The sequence below is a fragment of the Pleurodeles waltl genome, chromosome 6 (genome assembly GCF_031143425.1).
Source record: "Pleurodeles waltl isolate 20211129_DDA chromosome 6, aPleWal1.hap1.20221129, whole genome shotgun sequence".
Classification (NCBI taxonomy): domain Eukaryota; kingdom Metazoa; phylum Chordata; class Amphibia; order Caudata; family Salamandridae; genus Pleurodeles; species Pleurodeles waltl.
This window is the reverse complement of record NC_090445.1, coordinates 1,544,830,053-1,544,845,166: the sequence shown is the minus strand read 5'-3', so window position 1 is coordinate 1,544,845,166 and position 15,114 is coordinate 1,544,830,053. Positions and strand designations below refer to the sequence as shown.

Genomic DNA, 15,114 nt, shown 5'->3' with positions numbered 1-15,114 from the left:
AAAGCTGCTTTGAGGCTGATAACACAGGGGAGGGGTTCTAGGATTGTCAGTGCCCTTAGTGACCTGCACATTATCTGCCTGTTCTCCGTCCCCAGTCACAAAGGGGCTGAGGTGACTGCTGCGGAAACAGGGGTAGCCTAGTGATGTCGATATGCCAAACCTCTGAAATGGCCTGCGGGGGAACGAAATTGATGAACAAACTGTATGGTGGGGGCCGAAACCCCAAAGAGCTCACTGTGGTCCGGCATTCCTTAAAGAGCTCTGGGGCAAAATCGGCTTTTTCGCCAAAGAGGCAGGATTCTTTATAATACATATCCATGAGCAATATATGTACATCACTAGAAAAAAACATGGATCACATTAATGCAGGACAGCACAGCACCACACTAGGCCAAGTACTTACCCCAAATAATCAGTAGGGTTCAGAGCAGCACAAAAAACATTTAGCTGTGTCCTGACTATCCTCAAAGGTTTGAGTCAAGGGGGCCTTAAACTCTTCCGTTGACCATGTAGCTGACCATGTCTCAGAGGGAGTGAGTAAAATGGCCTAGTAGGCAACTGGCAATGACAGACCTCATAGCTGGGCTGCCCAAAGTAAACAAACATTTCCCCAATACCACAATCTTTTTTGACACCCTCTGTGGTAGAGTTCCTAGTGGAAGCTTGGGTCACCGAACTCTCAGGAGTAGGATGCAGAGTAAGAAAATCGAATTCACCACACACCAGTCAGTGGTATCTGGCCACTTGCCAGTTCACTGGTGGGTAGGGGCAAGGTTTACACCAAGTGGCCTTAAAAGTGTCTCTTAGGGCTTCACTGAATAGTAGTAAGGGCTCAGAAGAAGTTGGTGCAGGCTGCAGAACTTCAGTAAGCACATTTTTTTGAATCTCAGAGGGAAGTTGTAGATCCAGGACTTCAGCAGTACATCTAATGACTACAGCAAATGAAGCATTCTCTTCCATTGATAGCCCAACGGGAAAATCAAACCTACATCAAGCCTACTGGACCTTTGTAGATCCAAATAAAGACAGTTATCATCATCATAATAAGATTGAGGGTAAATCATCCGCATCGTCTCAATTGTCTTCTCCACGTTGCAAAAAACTCACATCAGAGTCTGAGCGCAGAAGCAGTTGATACAGGCTGGATAACTTCAGTAAGCAAGGTAAAGAGTGGCAAAGCAACGGAAATCGGCTCCGTAGTAGAGGGAGTGTTTTGTCTGAATCACAATGTATGGGAACTGAGGGGCGTGACCCAAATTGGGATCAAGGAACATTTAGCTCAGTGTCAGATACCAGAGTCAGCAGGAGATCCACCTCTGGCAGAGTTGGGACCAGTATCAAAGAATGGACCGGACTTAGGACTTTGAGCTGGCATGGGAGTCAGCACCAGAGTCAGTGTAGAACCAGACTGGAGGTTCAGACACATTTTTAGTGCCCAATGACATGCCAGAGGGAGCCAGACTGTGTCAAAAATAAACAGCATGGCCTCCAAGTGTTGTGGTGTTCACAAATACTTGGGGGATGTGGGCGGGGGTGGGGGGGAAATCAGCTCAACTTAGGGTTTTTCCCCGTCACTCAGAGATCAAGAGTGAGAGATGCAGGCACCTTGACACCACCACAACTTGTCTCTAGATAGACATAGGTGGGATGGGATAGAGTCTGGCCTCACCTTCATATGTTCCACTTAGACTTGGACTTCAACAAGTCGGATGGCTTTGACCTCAAAGAATACTGGGATCAGCCTCAGGAGTGGGAACAGGCCCACACCCTCAAACTAAAGGGGGAGCTTCACATGTGTGGGCTTTCGTTATTCGTCAGTGTACAGCTTAGTTTAAAGGTCTTGTATAACCTTCATGTGCTTGAGGGCACATTTCTGACATGATGTGTAATTGTGTTCTGAGCTTAAACAACAGAGGCACACCTTGTGCGTTTGTCACAGACATCTGTTTATGACACTTACAGCATGGGCTGAATCCTGTAGTTTCAAATGGGGACACTGTTCCTTTACATATCAGCATTCAGTTTGAAAATTTGTCAAAGCGTCAAAAAAGGGAGCAGAGCTTTAATTCAGCGTTCGAAAGAAAGAAAGGAACGATGTCTGCGTGTACGTTTGCTGCTTAAAGTGACACTTTTGCGGCAAAACAAAATTAACGTGAAGCAGCATTGTGCCACTTGGCTACACGCAGGAGCATATTTATGAAAATGTCTTCCTCCTAAGTGATATTCTCTGTGGTTAGCAGTATCCATTTGACTTTGCAGTTCAAGTTTCTTACTGGTCAACACAACAAGTCTGAGGCAGTGCTACACGGACCTAGGTGGGTCCAGTGAAAACCAGCAGTAAACATGAACATGGAATGGTGGACATGATGCCATATTCAACAGTTAAAATGAACTATGTGCTATTAACAACTGTAGTGTGTACATTCTGCTCTACAGGGACAGAAGATGTAGAAAACAATAAGTTGTTTGGCTAACATAAATACAAGAAAACAATTCCAGCAACACAAAGCATACCCTTAATGAACAAGTTACTTACCTTCGGTAACGAGGTATCTGGTAGAGACTCTATCTAGCTGCAGATTCCTTACCTTAGAATTCCCTGGCTTCAGCTTCGAATCCGGAGTTTTTTGTGAGCAGTACCCTGCGCGCGCGCCGTCGGGCGGCGTCATTCGGATCTGCGTGCGTCGACCAGCTCCGCGTGCGTCGTCAGCGTCGTTGGAGTTCTCTATGACGTCACGGTTGTCTATATAGACGATACATATATATACACATGAAAAAAAATTCCCCAGAGCGGGGAGGCTTGGGGGATGTAAGGAATCTGCAGCTAGATAGAGTCTCTACCAGATACCTTGTTACCGAAGGTAAGTAACTTGTTCATCTGATAGAGACTTCTAGCTGCAGCTTCCTTACCTTAGAATAGATACCCAAGCTATAACCCATGGTGTTGGGTCTGAAGGAGATTTTTTTTTTTTTTTTTTTATACTAGGAAGTCCTGCAAGATAGACCGGGCAAAATGCCCCTCTCTTCTCACCTGGCTATCCAGGCAGTAGTGCTTCGCAAACGTGTGTACAGAAGTCCACGTTGCAGCCTGACATATGTCCACCACTGGAACGCCACGTGCTAACACAGTGGTAGCAGCTTTCCCCCTAGTGGAGTGAGCTCTCAAGCCCTCAGGGGGTTGCTTCTTCGCCAAAGCGTAGCATATTTTTATACAGAGAACGACCCAGCGTGAAATGGATCGTTTCTGTACTGCCCGACCCTTCTTTGCACCAACGTACCCCACAAAGAGTTAGTCGTCCAACTGGAACTCTTTAGTGCGGTCAAGGTAGAACGATAACGCTCTTTTTGGGTCCAGTTGATGGAGACGCTCCTCTTCCTCAGAGGGATGCGGTGGTGCAAAGAAGGTGGGCAGGGTGATATTTTGACCCAGATGGAAAGGGGTCACCACCTTGGGGAGAAAAGAGGAACGAGTTCTTAACACCACCTTGTCAGGATATATCATGAGATAAGGAGGTTTGGAAGATAAAGCCTGCAGCTCACTCACTCTCCTGGCAGATGTAATTGCCACCAAAAAGGCTGTCTTAATAGTGAGAAGACGGAGAGGACAGTTATGCAAGGGCTCGAAAAGAGCACACATAAGGAAGGTAAGAACCAGATTAAGATCCCACTGGGGCAGAACGAAAGGCACAGGTGGGAACAGATGTACAAGCCCTTTCAAAAACCTCTGTACTATAGGTGATTTAAACAGAGATGGTAGATCAGGCAACTGAAGAAAAGCCGATAAGGCTGCAAGATAGCCCTTGAGAGTCCCCAAGGAGGAACCCTGCTGGGCGAGAGACAAAATAAACAAAAGGATGTTAGACAAAGAAGAAGAAAGAGGATCAATAAACTTCTCTGAACAATAAGAAACAAAACGTTTCCAACAGCAGGCGTAGATCAACTTAGTTGAGGGACCCCTGGCTGCCAGAATGACATCACAGACCTCGGGAGGGAGGTCATAAACCATCAACTGTCGCCGCTCAATCTCCACGCATGAAGGCGCAGAGTTGACAGGTTCGGGTGGAGAACCTTCCCCTGCTGCTGCGACAGAAGATCCTCCCGAAGAGGCAGCCTGATTGGAGGACCGATGCTCATTTTGAGAAGCTCTGGATACCAAACTCACCGTGCCCAATCCAGAGCCACAAGGATTACTTGGGCCCGGTCGTTCTTGATTTTCTTGAGAACTCTGGGCAGAAGTGGTATAGGTGGAAAGGCGTACAGGAGGCCTGAACTCCACTCGCGACGAATAGCGTCGCCTAGCGATAGCCCCCTTGGAAACTCCAACACGCAAAACGGCTGACATTCCGCGTTCTCTGCGGAGCTGAACAGATCTAACCAAGGCTCTCCCCACTGCTGAGTCATTGCGCCACCTCCTGATGGAGACACCATTCGTGATCCTCTAAGCATTTTCGGCTGAGTTCGTCTGCTCTGGCGTTCAGAGAACCTGCCAGGTGTTGAACCACCAGGGTCATGCCCTGCTGTTCCAGCCATGTCCAGAGGCGTAAAGCCTCTTGACAAAGGGTCCACGACCCCACACCGCTCTGCTTGTTGCAGTACCACATTGCGGTAGTGTTGTCCGTGAACACCTGCACCACCATCCCTTTCACAACAGGAAGAAATGCTTTTAATGCTAGCCGGATTGCCCGAAGCTCCAACAAGTTGGTGTGGAGCCCGGATTCCGCCGGAGACCAGTGACCTCTGATCTCCACCTCCTCCAGATGGCCGCCCCATCCCAGAAGTGACGCATCTGTCACTACCATTGTATCTGGTTGGGGAAGGGAGAGGGGCCTGCCTTTGACCCACTCTCAGTTCACTAACCACCACTGCAGATCTTCCGCAGTCCTCTCTGAGATCTGAACCACGTCGGTAAGATTTCCCTGATGCTGTGCCCATTGGAACTTCAGGTCCCACTGTAGAGCCCTCATGCGCCATCTGGCATGCTTGACCAACAGGATGCAGGAAGCCATGAGTCCCAGCAGCCTCAGAGTCTGTCTCACCGAGATCCAGGATAGAGGCCGAAACATCGGAATCATAACCTGAATATCCTGAACCCGCTGATCGGGAGGATAAGCCCAAAACTGCACTGTGTCCAGAACAGCTCCGATGAAAGAGAGCTTCTGAGAGGGAGTCAGGTGTGACTCCGGCACATTTATAGTGAACCCCAGCGAATGCAAGAGGTCCGCCGTCGACTGGAGGTGGGTGACGAGAGCCTGGGGCGTAGGAGCCTTCAACAGCCAATCGTCCAGGTAGGGGAAGACTGAAATCCCTGACCTGCGCAAATGAGCTGCCACCACCGCCATCACCTTTGTGAACACCCGAGGGGCACTGGTGAGACCGAAAGGGAGCACGGTAAACTGAAAGTGCTCGTGGCCCACCTTGAACCGCAGGTAACGCCTGTGGCTTGGGAGGATAGGAATATGGAAATACGCATCCTGCAAATCCAATGCTACTGTGACAGGCTGAACGGCATAAACCAGACGGAGATTGGGTATTGCGGTAAGTAAGGCTTTTTATTCTTATTCTTTTCTTTTCCCAGGTTTTCAAAAGAGTAAAGTTTGTTATGGTGTAATACGATTGTTTTCTCTTCCTCTAACTCTGTCGTTCTTCTTCCTCTTGCCTCCTAGGTCGGTGGATTCTGGGAACTCGGGGTGGCTCCAGGGGAATACCGGCAAGAGAAACAGAAGAACGCCAAGGTAAGTACAAGGATATTTCTGGGATTTCTCTTTAAAGAGGAAAAGGGGGAAAGGTAAGTAGGGAGACAGAGAGAGTGTGTGAATACACCCGTGCTCTGTATTAAACAAAATAACTGTGATTCTTTTAGGTGACACACGGTGCTCCCAGGTAGGTCAGGGTAGGTAGTCTCCCTTTCTTCTTTATAGAGACTGCGCCCCTTCCCTTTCCCCTCCCCCTCTCACCCCTCCCCAGTTCCCTTCCCTGGTGGGTTTTTAGTTTTCCTTTCTCTTGTCCCTAGGAGGGACCGTACCTTTGTAAGCCACAACCCTCCGGGGTCGTGGCTGGGTTCTTTGGTCCTTGCCTCCGGCGCTCCTTCGTGTGGGTGCTCCCTCTCCTCGTCTCCGATTTCGGCTGCCTCCTTCTCCATCGTCTCACGCTGCTCCGTTCCTCCTCCTCGATCCGTCCTCCTCTCTCCGTTCGCTCCTTGCCGCCCCTCGTCGCGTCCTGACTCCCTTTTACCTCCGGCGGTCCAGAAGGTCCCGAGCGTTTCCCTGGAAACAGGGAAACGCGGTAGTGACGCCGCGAGCGTTCCCATGGAAACATGGGAACGCGGATCTGACGTGTCGGGTTCACCCGACACGGAGTCGACTGCCACTTCCGGAGGAGTGATCGGGGCTGCCCGATCACAGCTACCATCCAGTCTCCTTGGTCTAAGGCAGACAAAACCGGAGCAAGAGTGAATTTCTCCTTCTTGAGGAAGAGACTGACGTCCCTTAAATCCAAAATAGGGCGAAGGCCTTTTTTCTTTTTGAGAATCAGAAAGTAGCGGGAATAACAACCACTGCCTACTTCTGATATCGGGACTCTTTCTATGGCTCCCTTGGCCAAAAGAGCCGTAACTTCCTAGCGGAGCAAAGCTAAATGGTCCTCCATCAGCCATTCCTTTGTCGGAGGGAAAGACTGGAAGGGAAGGGAGTAGCCCTTCCGTATGATCTGCAGGACCCACTTGTCCGTGGTGATGGTAAGCCAGTGAGGGAGATGAAAACGAATCCTCCCTCCAACTGGACGGACGTGATCCCGCAGAACCACACTAGGAGGGCTTGGGCGCAGTGGAGGGGGGTTGTGTGGCGGTCGACCTCTGGCCAGACCCTCTGGGTCTGACAGTACCACGACCACGTCCTCTTCCGGGATGCTGTGAAGCCTGAGGATGGTGGCTAAATTGTGGTTGGCGTGGCACCACGCCCCTCCCGAAGCCACGGAAGGGGCCAAAGACAGACTGCTGTCGTGCCGGCGTTGAAAGGCCCAAGGATCTGGCCGTGGCTCGAGAATCCTTGAACCTCTCAAGCGCGGAGCGCATCAAGCTGGACATCCCCTGAAAAACCAGTAGAACGTAGCCAGGCGTTGCGATGAAGGGCCACTGACGATGAAATCGCTCTGCCCAGCGAGCCGGTCGTGTCCAAGCCACACCGGATTGTAAACTTGGCTGCATCTCTCCCATCCTTTACCGCCTGGGAGAGTGTCCTGTACGCACTCCGGGACCTGGGGCAGCACTTGCGCAACCATATCCCATAAAGTATGGGAATAACGGCCCAATAGGCAAGAGGTGTTTACAGACCTCAATGCCAGGCTGGAGGAAGAAAACATCTTCTTCCCAAGCTGATCCAGCCTCTTGGATTCCCTATCCGGGGGAGCGGAAGGGAAGGCACCACGTGAAGTAGAGGCTTGGACAACCAAGCTCTCAGGAGTGGGGTGTTGTGTCAGGAAACTAGAGTCGCTGGGAGCGGGTCTATGGCGGCGGCCGACCGTCCTATTCACAGGAGCCCCTGTGCTGGGTTTGGACCACGTACCCAGAAGGACGTCTGTAAGAGCCTCATTGAAGGACAACAACGGTTCTGATGTTGACACCCCCGGCTGAAGCACTTCCGTCAGGATATTCGTCCTGACTGGCACCGTAGGCAAATCTAGGTCCAAGACCTCAGCTGCCCTATGCACCACCATAGCGAAAGAAGCCCCCTCCTCCGTAGCCACATTAGGAGGAGAGAGCATACCAGTATCTGGAGATGTGTCCAGTCCACTGGCCTCCCCTAGATCCACATACCAGTCCTGCTGCAATCCTGATTCTAAAGGGTCCTCAGACTCCTCCCATTCCTCTCCTGCGTCTGGCTGTTCCAAATAATGCTCAGACAATGATCTGGGCCGAATCGGCTCCGTCGAAGTCGGAGTCGACGTCGCTCCAGCTCCGGATGATCCGGAATAAGGATGGGGCTGCCACCGGTGGGCGCCGGTGGTGTAATCGTCGACGTAGGACCCTGCGCCGAAGGAGGTCGACTGTGTGATACCGGCGCCGGTCCAGATCCGTTATCGGATCCTGAGGTCCCCAACGGCGCCGAGGCCGAAGCTGCCGGCGTCAAATCCAAAGGAGCCCCTGCTGACCCCGTGGGGCCCGAAGACCCACCCGAGGGTACAGCCCGCTCAAAGACGAGACGCATGGCCTCGTAAAATTCTTTAATTTGAGCGAGGTCGATCCGGTCCCCGGAAAGGGGGGAAGACGCAGAGTCGACCCTGGCGACGGCTCCGCAGAACCGCGCTCGGAACGTCGACGTTCCCTTGTCGCCTTGTCGGTCGACGGGCGTGGCGAAGACAAAGTCCGCTTGGACTTCTTCTTCTTCTTGGGCCTCTTACCTTCCGATGACCTCGAATGTGAGGAAGAGGACTTGGGGCTCCGGGAGCGGTGCCGCGACCTCCTCCTACTGCGAGACCGTGACCTCCGCGGAGTCGCGCCGACCGAAGACGAATGTCGGGCTGCAAGAAGCTTAAGGGATCTCTCCCTAAAGGCCTTCGGCGCCATGGCCCGACAATCTGAGCACGAGGTGGAATCGTGGTCCTCGTCCAAGCACCAAAGACAAACTTGGTGCAGATCCGTCACCGACATGGTGCGATGACACGCACCACACGGCTTGAATCCTGTCTTTCTTTCTCGAAGACATGACTCCAAACAGTCAAAAAAGCGTCGACAAACCGTCAAAGCAGGGTAGCTCTTTCCAAAACTGCGCTTTAACCGGCGCAGAAGGAAAAGAACTGACGTACGCATGCCGAGACAGCGTCTATACAGACAACCGTGACATCATAGACGACTCCAACGACGCACGCGGAGCTGGTCGACTCACGCGGATCCGAACGAGGCCGCCTGACAGCGCGCGCAGGGTACTGCTCACAAAAAACTCCGGATTCGATGCGGACGCCAGGGAATTCTAAGGCAAGGAAGCTGCAGCTAGAAGTCTCTATCAGATACAGATATTTTAATTCTGTGGGTTGCTTGTTTACACAGTGCTAGTCTCTACTTGGCGTAGATAATCTAGGCAGCAAGAAATTATATAGATGCAAAAAAAATACAGAATGCTTTTGGTGAGTTTGCATCCTTTGAAAGGGGGGGTCTGACTGAGCGTACTGTTAACTGCAGAACCTCTACTCTACAATCTCGTTCTCAATTTCAGTAAAACACTCAATAAAAACTGAGAATGAATTTTAACAAAACTTGTACTCCAAGTAATAGGAGTTTATATACTAAGTGGTGAGTGTCCGCTGGACTGGCATGCCAGTTTCCCTTGGTGATATTTTGTCTTAATTGAATTGAACAAGATGCTATTTACTATGACAGATTTTAACAATGATTCTGTATTCATTGGGTAAAGATGTTCAATCATTTCACCTCTTGCAACCCCTAAGCACTTTGATTAGTAAGATGTATAAGCAACAGTGTAACATGTTTTACGATATTACATCTTTGTTCAGAGTTTTGTAAACTATATTTTGTGGATGTCTGTATTAATTTCTTCAGCAACCAACTAACAGAAAACAGTCAGGCTGCTCTCTCTAAAGGATAAGTTATCAAGCAGGCAATTTTTCGGTGTCTCTAGAAATGCAAGAAGGCTTTCTAATCAGTATCATTGTGAATAGCCTAGAAGGAATATTAAGTTTAAGATTTAGAAAAAGCAGTCACACAAAATCGTGGAGTGCACTAAAGTAAACAATAAAACGCTATATTATCTCTCTCTCTAAATATATATATGTATATTTATTTTCACTAAAAAAACAAAGGTTATAGGGACGTTAGACTTGGGTTCTGAATTTACTAGTACAAAACCATAGTAATTCAGCTTTTAGAGTTCTTTCAAGTAACTAAAACTCGCATCATAATGATACTATAACTCGTGCCCTCGCCATGCTCAGTTGTCTCATCAATAATTTTATTGCAAACGTTGCAGTGAGAATATGAAAGATGGCATACAATTCGTCATCAATGATGTAATACGTGGATTAATTAGCTGTGCATGGCAAAGGCGCGAGTTATAGTTACCTTAGGGTGCAAGTTTTAGTTACTTGCAATGACCACCACCTATAACTCAGGCCCGACGCTGCTGCAGCACCTCCAAAGTCCCTCCACAGAATGAGTCCAGAGTGCCTTGTCACCAACATCCATGGCACCTGACTGACTCTGCTGAATCACCTGTGGCCTCGTGGTGTGATCAGGACACTGCAAAGTCAAAGCCTCGCATCTTGACCTGCTGGATTCATCGACCCCGCCTTGTCGTATGGAAATAACGCCTCGCAAAAAACACTGCATCACCTCCTCTGCAACTATAAGGAACCAACGCCTCACCTCCCCTGCCTAGCAATAAGGAACTGAAGCCTCACATCCCCAGCGGCAGTAAGGAACAGATGCCACACCTGCTCCAGCGACGCCGCACCTCCCCAACTCTGTGCACCGTCTAGTTCCTCAGCATTTTCCAACGTACTGTAACCAGGGTTTACACAACTCCATGGCCAGCCGTGCTCCCTCGCGGGTTGCGCCGGACTGTTGGAACCGGCTCCATCAAGTGGTTTTGATAGCCCCAGTTAGAGCAATTTTTTTCTAAGTGCTATATTACATATAATCTTTGAACATTTGCATCTTTACTTGTGTATGTTAGATTTTTGTCGTTTTGGTCTGTTTTTGCTCAGATAAATATTGGGGGGTGTCTGTGTGTAAGCCTGACTGCTTAAGCCAAGCTACCAAGGGGGTGACTCCCTTACCCTGACTAGAGTGAGGGTCTATACTTGGATAAGGTGCAAACCACTGCCAACAAGGGACTTAATTTCTAATATTTCTGATCTTCACCACTCCCAGTGGACCTTTTCTGCCCTGTAATAATACATCTGTCACAACCGTTAGCTCTGGGTGGGGTAGGGAGATTGTCTGCTGCTGGTTCAATTGCGGTTGAGCAGCCACAACTGAAGATGTTTTAGTCTCCTTAGATACCTGTATGAATCTGACAGGTTGCCTTGCTGCTTAACCTACTGAAAGTTCAGATCCCACAGCAGAGTCCTCATGTGTCAGCTGGTGAGGTCCACAAGCAGGATGCAGGTGGTCAAGAGACCCAGAAGCCCCAGGCCCGCTCTCATTGAGACACAGCTCAATGGCTGAAACACCAGGATCATTGCCTGAACTTCCTAGACTCATTGAGGCGGAGGTTAGCTTGAAAAAGGGCAGGTCCCAGGATGGGGCATATGAAGGGGAGACACTGTCAAGGAGATGGTTGGTGATGGACTCAAGCCTGCCTTCAGAAGTCAGCCGTCGGGGTGTGGGAAGACTGTGCCACTGAGGACAAATTAAAGCGGTTTCTGAAGTGGCAGCTGTAGGGGAGATGTTGTCACATGGGTAATCCTGTGAACCAGAATCTTGTTGGCCGGCTCACCTGCCTCACCTTCAAAAGGCTGGGGCGCCTGTAGCTGCTGAGGTTCTTTCCGATGCTGCCTCTGTAGATACCCCCTGCCAAAGCCTCAAAGGGCAGTTGGTGTTAGGAAAACAGGTGAGCAGGCTGGGGCTTTGCTCTCCTTAAAATTCTTGAGGACTGAGTCAGCCTTCAGCCCCAAAAACGTTTGAACCAATTCAACAGCATGTCCATGAGTGCCTACTGAACATCCGAAGAGAAGCCTGTGGAGTGAATCTACGTGTATCACCTAAGCACCATGCTGGTTTCAACTGCCCTACCCAGGAATATAGTTGTTTCCAACCCAGAACAGATCATATGTTTTGCAGCATCTTTGTCATCAATGATTAGATTTTGTAGGGTATGCCTGACATCCTCGGGCACAGTTGGCAACACATCTGCCACTGTGACCCACAAGGTGTGTGAATCCTGTCCCAGTAGGGGCGAAGTGACAGGTTGCATGGCAAGACTAATGCTGGAACAAATGAGTTTTGCAAAGTTTTCTATCTGTTTGGATTCCCTGTCGGGTGAAGGGGTTGGATGATGATGCTTGTACTATCCAAGCTGTTTGGGATAGGATAGGATATTAGCACCCCGGGAGCAGGACTGATCAGTCTTGCGACTTGGCTGCTGACTGGCAGGCAAGATCCCGATTAAGCCCAGGTTCCCACTAGATTATTTGTTAGGGCCTCATTAAAGGATAATAGAGGTTCTTGGGTAGTCTATGCAGGGTTAAGAATGTCCATCAAAATGTTGGTCCTGAGCGCCTCCATACATAAAGCTAAATGCTGCTGCTTACTGCTGCCCTCCAGATAACAATAGCAAAGGAGGCCAATTCTTCTGGAGCAATTTAAGGGATGATAGACCAGTATCAGGGGTGAGGGGGTGAAATGTCAACACCACAGGCATGTTGTGTATCACCAAAATGTCACCACTTCATAAAAGCACTGCTATCCTCATCTTCATCAGGATCATAGTCCAGGAATTCTTCCCAAGAAGATGTAGGGTGTGGGCTTCAGAATACGATAAAAGTACTGGGTCTGACTCTGCCATCACCTGTGGTGTCGGACTTGGTGCCGGAAAGGGTTTGTTAGAGAGTAGCTCAAGTTGGAAATGGAGGCAGTGGCTTCTTTCACATGTCGAATTTAATCTGCCCTGGCTGACTACAGAGAGGGAAGGAGGCTGAGCCGTAGCAGTTCGGGAGCATGCTCCATGGAGCGGCTCAAAGGCCTATAGGTACCAAGGGTACCATGTGACTTCGAGCTATGGGAGTGGCGGGGCAACAGTGAACCAGGCTTGGATTTCTTGTGTTTTATGGGAATGTTTAGACCTAGCTGAACTCCTGGATTTCAAGTTCAAGTGGGCACGAGATGTGTCACGGAATGAGACAGTGTCCACACCTTGGATCGAGACTTTTTTGAGCTCTTGGCCTTAGGGTCTCCAATCACTTTTCGATCAATCTTGGAACACCACAAACACAACTGTGTGTTATGTTTGGCAGAGACACCATATGCACTGATATTTGTCACTGACAGTCATGACATGGTTTGAAAATTTATGTTTTAGGGCCCATATTTGCATACTGAACACAATTTAGAGTAGGAAAAAAAACAATTCCTGAGGAAAAATTCTGTCAAAAAGACTACACAGCTAGCTCCGGATCCACATATGAAGGCGCGGAAAAAAATGAATGGATATCACCACATGGAGAAGGCAATCTTATAATGGCCCTGACATCAGAATATGAACCAACGGACCAGACACAGAGCTGATGATGCCATCTGTCGACATGCAAAGGAATTGCTTTTAAAGTTTCAGGATCCAGCCTGGCACCTGAGAAATTCACATGGTGATGAATCTGCAGTTAGAAGTCTCTATCAGGATGGGAATGATAACTTAAGTGTCATCAGTTCAGTCACTGGTGTTGATGGCTGTAAATGTCTCGAGAACCAACACCAGAATCATCTAAACTTGAGAAAAATAGACTTACTTATCACTAAGTCACTTAATCAAGAATCCTCGATGAAAAAATACTCTTGGGGTCATTCAAGGTTTTATGGAGTAGTTCCCCATCTAATTAAGAAGTGGGGGTACAGTAAGTTTCAGACTGCAGAGCCTTAGCTGGCTCCAGAAGGTCACTGGAGTGTGTACTTTTAGTGTATCACTACCATGGACTATCTGTTTCACAGAAACAAAACCCGCTTTGGAAAGAGTGGGATTCTGAGAAACCAGTTATGTAGGGTGATCAGACATGACACATTTCTCCACCATCCACTGCATTTTGACCAACGTTCTCCTGCTCTTTCGGCAGAAGCATTTTCATCAAAATATAGCTCTGCCTTTGTGTATCTTTCACAAGTACATGCTCCCTTCATGTTGTGGTTTTGTACAAACTGGAAAAAGTCTTTAAGTTCCAGTATACAGTCTTCTTTTTCAGTTAGATAATTTATAAATTCCATCCTTTGAAGGCCATAGGATGTTCACTCTCAATAAGATAAAAGGTAGCCTCCCAGCCACATTCATGAAAAGTGGGAGGTAATGGCCTCTGGGTCAGGTAAGAGAAGGATATTTAAACAAAACGTTTCTCTTCTGAGACCACCACTTAAGCGCTCAATTTAGGTACAAAGAGAAATTGGTGTGCCACTTTCGATTCTAGCACTGGCCCAGAGGAATGAGAGAGCAGCAAATTCTGGATCAAGAGATAGGGACGGTCTTGTTACAGATGTTCTGAGATCTGTGAACATGCATACTGGAATAGAAAGAAACTCCGATTTTTCCAGGAGCTCATTCGGTGCCGGGACATCTTCCACAAGCTAAGCCAAAGCACAGATTACACGTTTAGGTTCCATCACTTTCTACCTCTATTCTGTTTTGTGATATACAGTGTAATGAAATGCATTATTTTCCCTTCCCAGTTTGTCTACTGACCACTGTATTCTTGTGAGCAACTTTCTTCATAATGTAGCTTAGAATCTTTGTTCAGGGAGTTCTAAAACATGTTAGCAATTCACATGCATCAGTCACTAAAGTGAAATGTTTCCTATAAGAGAATTTAGTGCTTCAAAGCTGCTAACGATCTCGCAAACACATTCTTACAGAAGACTTTCAAGACCACTATTTCCCTCAAAATAATGGCTAACTTAATGTACACTGTGTGAAAAATATCTGCAGTCTCTTTCATTGTCTACATTTATAGCTATTTTCACGGCTCTTTTGTAAAGTAGAACACTGGAATCAGCGAAAGTATGCCTCTCCAAAGGGCTTGAGAAGTGCGAGTGAAAATCATGCTCTACAGTCGTTCATTTCCAAAATCCAACATATTCAAATGCCACTAGGAACGGAGCACAACATTGAACGCTATTTCTGCCACCACAGACACTCAGGCAACGCCTTGCTGTCGGCCATGGCAGCTTCCAATCTCAAGAGACCATCGAGGCTCAGCTGGCATCAAGAAAGTAGGAGGATGTAAATCGGGTAAGGATCCAATTACTAATTCACCCCTGGGATGGGAGAGAGCAGCAGAAAAAGAAGGAACAGGCACTTTACGTGGCTTATGGAGGGGAATCTATGTAACGTTTTCCTGCAAAGAACGACAGACTAGGCTAGGAGTATTGCTGAGTATCTACTGCAAGAGGTGTTACAAAGTTGGCTA

At 48.5% G+C, this 15,114-nt stretch overlaps 1 protein-coding gene across 15 annotated transcripts in view; it reads right to left on the bottom strand.

Annotated features, from left to right (window-relative positions):
- The window catches only part of KIF1B (kinesin family member 1B), a 1,289,105-nt gene that overhangs the window by 1,203,015 nt on the left and 70,976 nt on the right, over positions 1–15,114 (bottom strand). The window lies entirely within an intron of this gene.